Raw genomic sequence first — 11,124 nt, 5'->3', positions numbered from 1 at the left:
GCAAGCCAGTAAGCAGCATCCTTCTACACGGGAAGCTGAGCGTCTCTTATCTCTCCAAGTTCCCAGAAGTCCAGCTGGCACCAAGAGGGTGCCATGTCGTGGTGCCTACCTTTTCTGACTATACTTATCATTTCGATGACTACTCTGGATTCTAGCATAAACAGCCTTCTTCCTCCCCATCGCCATAAACTAGTCTCTTACTCCAACATTTCTTCCCCTACTCCCCAATCCCCCACTCCCACTCTGTACTCTTTCCACCAGCTCACTGCCCAGCATGGGAAGCCTGCATCTGGGCAAAGCCTTGTATTGCTCACAACTTATAATGAGATCATTGTTTCCTGCGTTACTCACTTGGTTGGTGTCTGTGTCTTTCACAAGCATGGATGCCCTGTGAAGTACACCATCTAAAAGCTTTCTGTTACCACTGTGTCCTTCCATGTCTTGAGCCTGGGAGAAGTATGAAGGTTCTCTGCATTGGAAACGCCAGACCTGAATCACCATCCCATGCAAAGGACAACTCCGTGACTGTAGACTAAGCCCTAAGCCCTGCCCTGGAGGTGTAGGGAACCTATGAGGTAGGTGATATTCCAAAGAGGGCTGTTTAAGACAGTTCTCCAGTTAACAGAGAGCCACTAGGTAGCCACCAAGCACCTCGATTTCCCCTACTGTCAATGCTGCAGCTGCTCTTTCCTGATTTTCAGAACCTTCGATGTGCTTTGCTCTGGCTTCTCCCCACTGGGCCTGAGTCTCATCTGTTTTCCTCACTCTAGAACCTAACAAACCACCTGCCATCTATTAGGAACTCAATAGGTATTTATTGACTAAATCAACCTTCTACCTAAACCTCCCTTGGAGCACAAATGCCCTGGAACTTCCCAGTAGAAGAAATGTTTGGCACCTAGGCACCACTTGACATCTTTGCGCATTAATCTCACTCTCCTTTCTTAATCACAACGTATTTTTCCTCCCTGACTCATTACTCTCCACATACAAACTGCCATGTCCCCTGAGAGGTTGGCAGCCACATAAATTAAACTGACCAAAGGAACTCTGCTTTTCTCATAATGCAAAAGACCCACAAAGATGAAAAGAAAAAAAAAGTTCTGCTGCTTTTCCAGCCAAATATGCCTTTGAAAGATTTGATTTTCTCAATCCAACTCTCTAATTATCTAAACATTCCACAAGTACAGAATACCATATTTACATATGCAAAGCAAGGATGAAGATTTAGAATACTTAATTTATTCACACACGGAATGTTGAAACAAGTACAATTTCAGACATTATATTTTTGCAGATTTACATCTCCAAAGTGGCCTGATGATATATTTCTTTACACAGCATTCTGGCCCTCAAAATCTTATCTGCAAACAATTCCTATTTTAAGGACTTAAAAATTTTAAGGCAAATATTTGGCATATGTTTGCAAATTGGTGTACTAGGTTTAGGGTTATTCATTTACAGGCCTCCTTTGGAAATGGGGTCTTCGATTGGTAAACATTTTATTCCAACACCCAGGTAAGGAAAGGGGAGGGGCTGCCCCCATACTCAACAGCTTCTTCCTCCCAGGTAAACTCATTTAGAGTGGAAGTGATTATTTAGAAATCCATTTCATTCTAAGCAAATGTCCTCACCCAGGGAAAATAAAACAGAGCTACTGCTGGCTAACTCCTAAGCAATTGTTGCCATTTTATTCTGCATTCTTCCTTATTATCCCCAATAGTTTAAATAAATATCCGTAATGGCTTCCATCTTCCGGATTGTACCATATAAAACTTACTCCAGGCAGAAAACGTATCCTAATGAAATAATAGCCTTTCTTCGATGTTTCTAGGTCAACACTTTGTGCTGTCTTTTTTCTAATTTTATTCCAGTTCACAGCAGAGTAAAGACGAGCTCTGGCCCAGAATGACACATTGTCTACTCCGCTGCCTTGCTGTTTAATGGTGACCATCATTCCTCCGGGAATGTCTCCCGTGAGGTCACCTCTCAGTCCATAAAGTTCCCCCAGGAAACACAGCGGCAGCCTGCAGGCGTGGACCCGCCTTCTCCTGGAATGTTAAATTAAATGACCTGGAAACTAAGCTAAGGAGATAATCAACTCATAGCTGAGAACTTTTAAATAAATGAAAAAATTAAAATACAGTAATTAACAGCAGGCATAGACCTTTGCCCCAGTCCTGCTTTCCTCTACGTATCTGTCATGTTCCTTCATCTCACAAACATCGACTTCTAATTTGGCGTCAGGAGGGTTGTTTTGTTTTATTTTTGTTTTTTGAGACATGTTTTCTCTGTGTAGCTTTAACTGTCTTGGACTCGCTTTGTAGACCAGGCAGGCCTCGAATTGACAGTGATCTGCCTCCTGCCTCTGCCTCCCCAGTGCTGGGATTAAAGGCATGCGCAGCTGCCACCATCCGGCTTGAATTTTAAAACTCCCCACATACTAGGTATCAAGGGAGCTAACTGAAGGACTTCACACTTTCTTTGTTTTCTCTCAACTAGTTGCATTACTGCCTTCTTTCCCTAAGGTCTAGCTTCTGAACATAGAATGTTCAAGACAACACACAGTTATCTCAGATACAGGCAGTAGTTAATACAGATGTGAGGAGTTAAACAGCTAGAGTCTGGCATACACACTCCGGGCACAGGCATTCTCGAGCAACTGTCATGTGGCAGCTGTGTCATCTCTCCAGAAAACAGTCTAGAGAGGATCATTGTTATAACCCTTTTTGAAAAAAAAAAAAACAGAAAAAGAAAAAAAGAAAGAAAAGATTCAGAGCCACCAAATTTGCATGGTAGAGTAAGATTTGTAGGTTTATTACAATGCAGTTCAACTCCTTTAAATAAGAAGTTCTAAATTACATGTTTTATTCTGACGTTTATGCTAAATCCTTCCTTACATGGAATTAACAAACCCTTGACACCACATGAAGCATCAGAGGACTGCTCAGAATGTGCTCTCATGTGCTGAAGATTGTGCTGTGTACCCTTTGAGGGCCCATCTCAAGGCTCTCTCCATGACTACTCCAGCTGCATTTGAAAGAGACTGTTTTTCTTTAACAAGCTCTGCCAAATTCTGGGCCTCAGCCAGGCAACTTCTTCTGGGGGCTAAGGAGATCACTCTGCAGCACTCTCTACCTGGCTCTGCAGACTCCCCTGCATCTTCGGAAAGTTGTGCCCTTCTTCTGTTGTATCACACTAAGCAACCAAAGGAGTTAGGAAAAAGAGAAGATAATTTTTTTCCTCGGCCATTTTGAAGGGGTCTAATAAAAACTGAAAACACATCTTCATGGTCAGAAATATGAATCTGTAATCTCTCTTCTGCCCTACATTAAATTCTTCTACCCTAAAAACCCCTTTTCATGCAGTAGTTCTCTCTGAAAGCCTATCCCAAAGATACCATATAAAATATACAAAAAGGTTTATGCCCAAAGATCCAACTGATCAGTTCATAGAAGCATCCTAAAAAGCCGATTATGAAAGAACAGTTAGGCATCCACTGTAATTATGTTTGCAAATGGTTTTGCATATGCAGCTACACATAATGCCATATTAAAGATTTTCAAATCTGCATGTAAAGGAATAAGATTCAGAGGTTAGGAGTGATTGCTGCTTTTCGGGAGGATCGGAGTTCAGTTCCCAGCACATACATGTATGTGACCACTCACAACCCCTGCAGCTCCAACTCCAAGGGATGTGACACCCTGATTCTAGCCTCCCACCAGGAGCACCCACATGCACACACACACACACACACACACACACACACACACACACACACACACACAGAGATACACAAATACACATAAAGAAAGACAATCCTTAAAAAAAAAATTTCATGTACTCAAGCCTTCTAAAACTACTACAAGAATAATTACCATAAATTGTGTGGCTTGAGCAATGGAAATGGTTTGGGGGTAAAAGTGAGGTACAACTCTCAGAGCTAAAATCAAGGTGACAACAAGACTGCACACTTCCGGGTGCTCTAGGGCCCAGTTTCTTAAAGTCACAACCCACACACCTGAATTTCGGAGTAGTGAAAAAGATTGGCAAGATGTAATATTACTTAGCGTGCAACAAGCCAAAGAAAACTCAAAATTAAATTCTTAAGGTCTGGGTTGATAGAGTGCTTGCATAGTATGCATAAAGCTGTCTTAGTTAGGGTTGTTTGCTTGTTGTTTGTTTGTTTTTAGTTAAAGTTTTATTGCTGTGTGGAGCCACCATGACCACAGCAACTCCTATAAAGGAAGACATTTAGGTGGGGTTGGCTTACAGGTTCAGAGGTTTAGACCATTATCATCATGGCGGGAAGCATGGCGGTGTGCAGGCAGACATGGTGCTGGAGCAGGAGCTGAGAGTTCTACATCTTGGCTGAAGGCAGCAGAAGGGGACGGTGACTTCTTCTTAAGAGTGCAGCTCTTATGTGAGACCTCAAAGCCCACCTTCACAGTGACACACTTCATCCAATAAGGCCACGCCTGCTCCAACTAGGCCACACCTCCTGATAGTGCCACTCCCTATGGGCCAAGCATATCCAAACATTCCTACTCAAACCACTGCAGAAGCGTTGGGTCCATTCCCAAAACCACATAAACTGGGCATGGTGGTAAACATCTATAATCCCAGCACTTGATAAATGGAAGCAGGAGGGTCAGGGTCTCACAGAGCAAATTCAAGGTCAGCCTTGAGACCCTGCCCTGACTCCACTCCCCAAAGAAAAGTCTAATGTACAATAAACCCAAGATGTTCCTGGCTCTGCTCATCTGTGTCATACTATGTGACATCACTGCAGACTTACTTCTGAATACTTAACATGCATATTTTGGATGCTGTGAATTGATGTAGTCAAAATCCTATGGCTAGGTAGCTTACAGGCCTTAGGGAAGAGCCTATACTGTTGTTCTGCTGGGTGACCATAACCTGTCTCCTAAATACTTGTGTTTGTGCGTAATAGACTAGTGCTGCCTCAGCCTTACTCAGAGAAGCTCTTTTTCAGTAGATGACTGCCCTACTAAGTGATCTAGTCATTGACTAGCATAAGGCCCAACTGAAAAATCTAATGAAGCCTAGAGACATGGCTCAGCTGGGAAAGGGACTTGCTGCTCCTGGAGAAATCCTGGTTCAGTTCACAGCACCAGGGTCCCTCCAGTTTCAGAGCAGCCTGAAGCACCTGGCCTCTGTGGGCACGCACACGTCCGCAATTTAAAATAAAAAGGAAATATACCAATATCATCTTCATTGGCTCAGCTCCGACTTGCATGCCAACTTGTGTCATGTCTTAGCTGCCCAATTAAAAAGCAAACAATTTAGCAACAACTATAAGCCAGACTTTTACATCATCAAATTAGTTGAGACGATGTTTAAAAGAGAGTACTGGTCACCCTTTTACAAGTACAAAATGAAGATTTCACTCAGCTCAATAATTAAAGGGAGGACCAGATGCCTTCACAACACCATCAAAGGGAAGTTGGCACACCATAGATATCTCGATATCATTTGAGAAGGGACAATAAATTTACATTTCTATGAACAGAAATTATTTGCATCATTATCCGTTTTATATAACTCAGAGAGTTGTACAACACCTAAGGGACAATAAAATTCAGAAGACTGGAACCTTCCCCCTTACCCACCATGACACTTCGGCTTGATTTTTCCTGACAATATAGTGCTTCACATAGCATCCTAGCTGTAGCTGGCCCTCACTGTACACTGTGGATCTGAGTGACTGGAAGACTGATCCTATGATGGAAACAGCAGACTGAAGTGCGGCAAGCTTCAACCGCAAGCTTCACCCTAATCTCCATCTCAGGTAAGACTCCCAGTGGATTCTACAGTCAGGAGGGGAAGATGTACATCACATGAAAGTATTTCTTTTTCTGCCAAACTCTTGTCACAGTGGAGAGCCTCAGGTGATCAGATTCACTGCTGCCAACAATGGGGCAAATTATATTGTTTGCACGCCTCTTAGCCCCACAGGAAGGGAAAATCGTGTCAAAAATGTATACTACATTAGAATCTGACCAAACATCAAGAGCGTCAAATGAGGACCTCACTAGGGAACACCTGATCAGTGTGCTTCAAAGATGCCTCCGCCGTGGAAGAGGAACAGCAGCTGAGGCACTGTCTCAAGAGTAAAGGACGCCAGGGAACATGGCTGCCAGGGCAACGTGTTTCCCCCAAAGCCATCAGTGGGATGACCACAGCGAGCACTGTGCCGATATTGGTCAGGGCCTCTGCTATCATGTCAATTTCACAGCTTCTCATTATTCTGTGGTTATGGACTGTCCACATTTGAGGAGCTTGGTGAAAGCCACCAAGAGTTCAATAAATGATATTTGCAGCTTTCTATAAGCATGAAATCACTTCAAAATGAAGAATTAAAAACAATGTTGTGGACTAGAGAACTGGGTCAGCTGTCTAGGCTCACAATGAAAACAGAACAAAACAAACAAAAACAAAACAAAACAGAACAAAAAAAGCTAACAAATGAACCAATAGCAACATTTAGAGCAGGAAGTGAGGGGAGGGGTTCTGGGAGACAGCACTAACTATTTGGGAGGCCTTATCTTTTCTTCTGTCTGTTGTCCCTGCTTGTTTGCTGTCTTCCCTAGCAACACTGAGGCTATGAGGGGGTGAGGTGCTCACCTCTGGAGTTAGCTGGACTCACAGGGTTACCGTGAAGGAGAAAGAGCAAGGGCCTGAGTTTGAGCTGGTGATTGCAAAGAGGGGTCTCTACCAGCATTCTGTTTCGGATTGTGCTTCTTATTTCAAAGCTAGACTTCAGGTCTTCCCAAGTTGAAATAAGCTATATTATTCTTTCAGAAAATTATTTTTTTTTAATCTTTATGTATTTAAAATAAAATTACATAATGTCTCTCTTCCTTCTCTTACCGTTCCCATGCCTGACTAACCTCTTTCCCAAACTCACAGCCTCCTCTTCTTTAGCCATTGTTGCTAGGTATACAAATAAATGAATACAACAGAGTGCTGGGCTCCTTCAGGGTTCCCTGGATATATATATATATATATATATATATATATATATATATATATATATATATTCATTCATTCTAGGACTTACCACTCAGTACCACATAACCAATCAGGAGGTTCACTCCCCAGAAGATCCAGTAATTGTTAATTGCCTGTAGTTTTCATCTCGACATGGGGCTCCCTGAGATGTCCACCATCTACATTTGGGATGTCAGCTGTTGTTGTGACTGATCTTGTTAGGCAGCCACGTTGTTGAAGATTCATGGGTGTGGCTTTTGTCAGAGAGTGCGTTAGCTGGATGTGCTGATGCCGACGTAAAATTCCACACACCCAGGAGGGTAGCAAAGCCAATGCCATAGGGACAACTTAGTGAGATCCTAAAAATGCAAAGAAATACAAAGGCTGGGTGGTACATCTCAGGGGCAGGGTGCCTGCCTTGCACAGATGAAGCCCTGTATTTAAGGTCCAGAATCTCATCAGAAAAAAAAAGCAAAAGGGTATGGAGTTTTCTTTAAAGAACAAGAAACTTAGAATAGCTTAAGAACTCTTGGCAGGCTAGTGAGGTGCCCCCAAATCTGAAGAAGTGAGTTTGGTCCCCAGAGTTGTCCTCTGACCTCTGTACAGACACATCAGCGCACCCCTATCCACACACAGAAGTAGTAATAACTTTTCCAAAAGACTCTTGGTCTCAGGTCATGATATTTTCCAGATGGATAAAGAGATAGAAATTAAGCACAATTAGAACTGTAACTGAAGCCATCAAATATGAACACTAAAAGGGAAATGTTAAAGTCCTCGAGGGGGTGGAGGGATGGCTCATCAGTTAAGAGCCATCTGTTGCTTCTGCAGAAGACTGCAGTTCCAATCTCAGAGTCCACGTGGACACACAGCCCTCGGTAACTCTGATTCCGGGTGATCTGATGCCCTCTTCTGGCTTCCCTAGGGACTGCATTGCATGGTGCATTACAGCAAGCAAAACTGCTACCCAGATCTAGCCAATGGACAGGGACAGGACATTCTTCACAGTTGAGTGGAGAATGGCGTCTGACTTTCACACGAACTCTGGTGCCCCATATTTGACCACGTCCCCTGGATGAGGAGGCCTGATGGCACTCAGGGGAAGGATAGCAAGCTACCAAGAAGAGACTTGATACCCTATGAGCATATGCAAGGGGAAGAGGTCCCCCTCAGTCATAGTCATAGGTGAAGGGAGTAAGGGGAAAATGGGAGGGAGGGAGGAATGGGAAGATACAAGGGATGGGAAAACAATTCAGATGTAATATGAATAAATTAATGAAATATATTTTTTTAAAAAAAACTGGGGGTGGAGGATGGGATAAAAAAGAATAAATTGCTGCCTGTGTTTACAAAATAAATAAATAAATAAATCTTTGAAAAAGTAAAGCAGATATCTTTGAAGGACTTCAATTATCTACTCAACAACTTTTCAAGACGCATTTGGCTTTTCCAAAAACTTACATGTGGATAATTGCTGTCAGCCGCAAAACCCACCAGATCAAGTCAAACAAGACAAGATCTTAGCAATAAAAACGCTGAACAAACTGAAGTGTAAACGATCCAATCACACTAATAAAAGACTCCATCACTATTTGTAGTTGTGCTTTCAACCAAAACCGTTTTGTGATTTGGAAGAACATTTTCATTGAAAAACAGCCGACCTCTTGGCACCCAGTCAGGCAACATGGCCACTAACGGTTCCAGGAAGTCTTCCCCTTACAGTGTCCGCTCACATGTTAGTCAGATTGGGTGTATTTACAAGGTGCTGTGAACTGTCAAACTGTCAAATTCAGAACAACCAGACTAAGCCCCGGAGCAGCAGCGAATGGCGTTCACTTCCGGGGGAGCATTCCAAATACACACTCCCTATTGTTCCATTTCCGTCGGTGGGTAGGCTTAAGTGTGACACTTTAAACTTTAGATTTGGGTCTGCCGCTTGACTTCAGTTCGAGGGGAATCTTAAGACTTTAGATCAGGAGGAAGAAACTGCGTGCTGTCTTTTTAAATGAGATCTGACATTTTGAGGAACAAACACCACCCTCAGTGCGGAGGCAGCGGGTTCCTCGGGTTCTTCCCCGTCCCTGTAGAAGGCCTCCCCTGTCACACTCACACTGTGGACTGCAGCATTTGAGCTTTCTCTCTCGCTGTAAACCCTGTAGCTCCCAGGTGCACTTCAAACAGAGTGAGGAAGGCAGCCCCCTTGGCTGAGAGCATTTCCTGCCTCTCCTTCACGGAGGATCTAAGCAGCTGCCACATTAAACAGGAAACCCATGGGTCAAACGCCAAACTGAGAAGGAAGAGGTAACAAGCTGACCTGTGCCAGAGGTAGTTTATGATGAAGTTAATGAATTTCTAATTAGGCTGACAAAGCCCTGAAGTATTCTCCCGCAATGGCGCATGCATCACGAAGCCTTTATTCGGGGAAGGCTAGAGTTCTTCAGATCTGGGTCACAGAGCACATTGCCACGTGGAGCCATGTTCATATCTCCTCTCTCCTAGTCAGGCACACTTTCAAAGGTAGAAAGGCCTTGTGAAGCCCTGAGAAGGAACAAACAAAACAAAACGGCAATTTGTTTAGACCTAATGTGATACTTCCCCAGGATGCCTCTGGGTAATAGTTCAATTTCTTCTGAATTGTAAAAACAGATTATTATCAGTTTAAATAATACCGAATAAATTCCCCCCAAATCATTTCTAGCATCCTATCTAAGGACCTTTTAAGAGTGGATTTGCCTCATAATTAAGAACATCTCAGAATTAAAAATAGAATGTTATTAAAAAGTAAGGGCCTCTGTTTAATTAAGTGTGCCCACTCACCAGCATTGCGCACGCTGTCCTTAAAGCAAAAGCGAGCCGGGTGGGGAGGGGGGATATTAGCAAGTGGCCTCGGTGACTGGGAGGGAATCTTCATTAATTCAGAGGTTTATAGATCAGGCCGCACCTGGAAGGGAGGCATGGCGTGTTAATGGAGGTAGCTGAGCAATCTATTCTGAAGTGTTCTAGCTGGGAAATGCGTCTCCAGAGAGAGAAGTGCAAAGCCCTGCGCTTACGTGAAGAAATAAGACAGGAGCCAAAGATAAGTGCACATTCTGACTCCCTTTCACACGTTTAGACTTAATTAGCTTATTAAGATACAATCATATTCAAAAGTCAACCCCTTAGAAAATTCTTTAGGGTCTGGCATTCATCATGGTAACCCTCCAACATGGCCCTTCCTTGACTCAGTGGACTGACATGCTGGGGTCTGTGTAATTACACAAACAGCTTATGCCTGACCCCAAGCCAGCCTGCAAGCATTGACACCTGCTCTCGGGGGGGGGGGGGGGGGGGGCAGCTCCTTTCCTGCACTCTCACACTGGGAACGGTCTCCGCGCTGTGCGCTCACAGTTATCTCCCGAACGCACACTCAGGTTGGGCATGACCCCTCGGAACTAAAAGAATGATTTTATCCCTCGCTCTCTTTTCCTGTCAAAGGGCCTTTCAATCATGCAGCACAAACTAACCTTGAACAGAAAAAAAAATCTTTGATAATGATACCTAATAATGCGGATCTCTCGGGGAGCATTCTTTCAGACAGATTTACCTACAATGGATTATTTCATTTAATTCTTTGAAACGCCCTTAGAGGATAGTGCTGCATACAACCCCACTTTACAGATCAATAAGCTGAGGCCCAGAGGTAGTGATGATTTCCCAGGACCATCTAATGTCTGATGGGGCCTGAATTTAAAACAATTTCTCTGACCTAAAAGACCTATTCTTGATTTCTTCTTTGAGACTTCAAGATTCCCTATGGCTATCTCTTTCTCTCGATTTTCTATGTATTTGAGATGCTGACTTAACAAATGAATAGCACTTTATTATTACAAACTATGACATCTCCCAAATGCCTGGTACCCTGCATCCCTATGTCCTTAACGTCTTTATAGCAGGAGGGATGACCAATGGGAAGAATGAGTAAAACAGACTGTTGTCAGTTGCAGGATGCGTTCATCAGCCGCGGCCATCACAGTGTCCTGGCTGACGTAATGCTTCCCACTGGCTCTTTTTGTCAAGCCTGCTGTCCCCAACTGCCACAAGCATCAGGAAGAGAGACTCCAGCTTAATACA

The sequence above is a fragment of the Acomys minous genome (genome assembly GCF_964271855.1).
Source record: "Acomys minous genome assembly, chromosome: 4".
Lineage (NCBI taxonomy): Eukaryota > Metazoa > Chordata > Mammalia > Rodentia > Muridae > Acomys > Acomys minous.
The sequence above is the reverse complement of the archived record's forward strand: the minus strand, read 5'-3'. Positions refer to the sequence as shown.